The sequence below is a fragment of the Staurois parvus genome, unplaced genomic scaffold, assembly GCF_062004578.1.
Source record: "Staurois parvus isolate SC_StPar_1 unplaced genomic scaffold, SC_StPar_1.0 ptg000832l, whole genome shotgun sequence".
Lineage (NCBI taxonomy): Eukaryota > Metazoa > Chordata > Amphibia > Anura > Ranidae > Staurois > Staurois parvus.
The window spans coordinates 272008-275493 of NW_028318628.1; the positions used below are offsets into that span (position 1 = coordinate 272008).

General features: G+C 41.1%; 2 non-coding genes across 2 annotated transcripts; both read right to left on the minus strand.

Moving 5' to 3' along the window:
- Positions 1 to 340: 340 nt before the first annotated feature.
- On the minus strand, positions 341 to 412 carry TRNAH-GUG (transfer RNA histidin (anticodon GUG)). The gene has a single exon. It is a non-coding gene; the product is annotated as a tRNA-His (tRNA).
- A 1494-nt stretch (positions 413 to 1906) lies between these two features.
- Positions 1907 to 1978, minus strand: TRNAH-GUG (transfer RNA histidin (anticodon GUG)). The gene has a single exon. It is a non-coding gene; the product is annotated as a tRNA-His (tRNA).
- Positions 1979 to 3486: the final 1508 nt, after the last annotated feature.

A 3486-nucleotide genomic window follows, 5' to 3' on the forward strand; every position in this document is an offset into this window, starting at 1 on the left:
CCAGCTGACGGTCGCTGCAGCACCCACTTATACACACAGCTATTGGAACGTGTGCATTGGGATTGTACACTTACATAAAAAATTGCAACACCCTCCATTTTATTCTCTAGGGCCTCTGCTTTAAAAAAAAATGTATAATATATGGGGGTTCTAAGTCATTTCTAGCAAAAAAACCTGATTTTTACATGTAAACAAAGTGTCAGAAAGAAGGGAATGTCTTTAAATGGTAAAAAATAGGTTTTAAAACTATAAGATAATTTTACATTGCATCCCGATTAATATTGTCTACATAGAAAATGAGTAAAAGAAGCCCACCTGCCGTGTCATTGTTTTCACACAATGCCGTGACTCGGATTCGAACCGAGGTTGCTGCGGCCACAACGCAGAGTACTAACCACTATACGATCACGGCGAGCTACTCGGGCTTGTAGGAGCTCAGCTGACAGAAGTCATTTTTACTATATTACTGTGTGATGTCACCTATGTCACTCAAAGTCATTTCATTATTATGTCCATCTTCATTCTGCCTTTCACTCCTCATCATCACTTCATATACTCCTCATCATCACTTCATATACTCCTCATCATCACTTCATATACTCCTCATCATCACTTCATATACTCCACATCATCACTTCATATACTCCTCATCATCACTTCATATACTCCTCATCATCACTTCATATACTCCACATCATCACTTCATATACTCCTCATCATCACTTCATATACTCCACATCATCACTTCATATACTCCACATCATCACTTCATATACTCCTCATCATCACTTCATATACTCCTCATCATCACTTCATATACTCCTCATCATCACTTCATATACTCCACATCATCACTTCATATACTCCACATCATCACTTCATATACTCCTCATCATCACTTCATATACTCCACATCATACTTCATATACTCCTCATCATCACTTCATATACTCCACATCATACTTCATATACTCCTCATCATCACTTCATATACTCCACATCATACTTCATATACTCCACATCATCACTTCATATACTCCACATCATACTTCATATACTCCACATCATCACTTCATATACTCCACATCATCACTTCATATACTCCTCATCATCACTTCATATACTCCTCATCATCACTTCATATACTCCTCATCATCACTTCATATACTCCACATCATCACTTCATATACTCCACATCATACTTCATATACTCCTCATCATCACTTCATATACTCCACATCATACTTCATATACTCCTCATCATCACTTCATGTACTCCTCATCATCACTTCATATACTCCACATCATACTTCATATACTCCTCATCATCACTTCATATACTCCACATCATCACTTCATATACTCCTCATCATCACTTCATATACTCCACATCATACTTCATATACTCCACATCATACTTCATATACTCCTCATCATCACTTCATATACTCCACATCATACTTCATATACTCCACATCATACTTCATATACTCCTCATCATCACTTCATATACTCCACATTATACTTCATATACTCCACATCATACTTCATATACTCCACATCATACTTCATATACTCCTCATCATCACTTCATATACTCCACATCATACTTCATATACTCCACATCATACTTCATATACTCCTCATCATCACTTCATATACTCCACATCATACTTCATATAGCGCTTGCTCCTGCCAAGACTAAGAACTGCCCTGCCCACACTGCAATGTGTCACAATAATACCCGTGTCCTCAAAACGACAAGAATACAATAAATATAAAACATTAGACACATACAAACTCACAGAGGTTATTAAAATGAGCTACAATCGGCATAACCACATGTGAACCAATTTAGAAGAAAAAAAATTTCAGCCCACATGCCGTGTCATTGCTTTTTCCGCAATGCCGTGACTCGGATTCGAACCGAGGTTGCTGCGGCCACAACGCAGAGTACTAACCACTATACGATCACGGCGAGCTACTTGGGCTGCTGACAGCAATGCTGAATTTTACAGCTCTTCCTTATGACGGCGGTGTCGTCACTTTTAACCATACTGCGCATGTGCAGATTCCTCTTTCAACTCTTGCCATAGCTTGGTGTTTCTACTTAGCCTCGGTATGCTGCTGACTGTCTGTGCAGAGGGACTGTCACGTGACCTAGCCCATTCTCCCCAGCTGGGTGCACGCTCTCGTCGCTGAACACTCCCCTCTGGCTGCAGCAATTAACCCTTCCAATTCCGTGTGGCTGAGGCTTGTAACACCTCCTTGCTTGCAAACATAATTAACCCTTTCAGCTCAACATGCTCTTTTTGAGTGAAAAAAAAATACAATGTTTGTATGGGTACAGTGTTGCATGATCGCACAATTGTCATTCAAAGTGCGACAGCTTGGCCTGGGCAGGAAGGGGGTATAAGTGCCCGGTATTGACGTGGTTCATTCAATTTTTCCCTACTGTGTGCACTAATTAACCCTTTAGGTGATCCTTCTCCCCAGCTGTATGCACTATTTCCACTTACAGTATGTGTGCGCTCATCCCTGGTACTGGACGCAATTATTGACCCTTTAGGTGATCCTTCTCCCCAGCTGTATGCCCTATTTCCACTTACAGTATGTGTGCGCTCATCCCTGGTACTGGACGCAATTATTGACCCTTTAGGTGATCCTTCTCCCCAGCTGTATGCCCTATTTCCACTTACAGTATGTGTGCGCTCAACCCTGGTACTGGACGCAATTATTGACCCTTTAGGTGATCCTTCTCCCCAGCTGTATGCCCTATTTCCACTTACAGTATGTGTGCGCTCATCCCTGGTATTGGACGCAATTATTGACCCTTTAGGTGATCCTTCTCCCCAGCTGTATGCCCTATTTCCACCTACAGTATGTGTGCGCTCATCCCTGGTATTGGACGCAATTATTGACCCTTTAGGTGATCCTTCTCCCCAGCTGTATGCCCTATTTCCACCTACAGTATGTGTGCGCTCATCCCTACTCACTACTGGATGCAGTTATTAACCCTTTCTTCTAGCTCTTCCATCTTCCTGTAACCCTTTCACCACTAGTAACATCCCCTGTGTTAGCACTGACTAATCCATGCTCCTAGGCATCACATAATAGTGCAGAATAGTGTCTGCAAACCCTCCAGTAGGTATCTGTCTCATCCACCCACCGCTCAGTGTAGCCATTTGCTATACAAGGTTCCAAATCTCAGAGCCAGGTGTAAAGTTAGTCTCCACGTTAGTAATGCAGGCCATAGATGGGGAGAAAACCAGACGTTTTTTTTAAAAAAAATGAAATATCGGTCATTCAATCAGCCGACATTACCACTATTGGTAAAAAAAGGTCGGCTGATTTTCGTCCCGTCTACGACCAATTATATAGAACATATGCAGAAGAAGAAATAGAATATGCAGAAGAAGAAATAGAATATGAAGAAGAAGAAGAAATAGAATACGAATAAAAAGAAGAAATAGAATATGCAGGAGA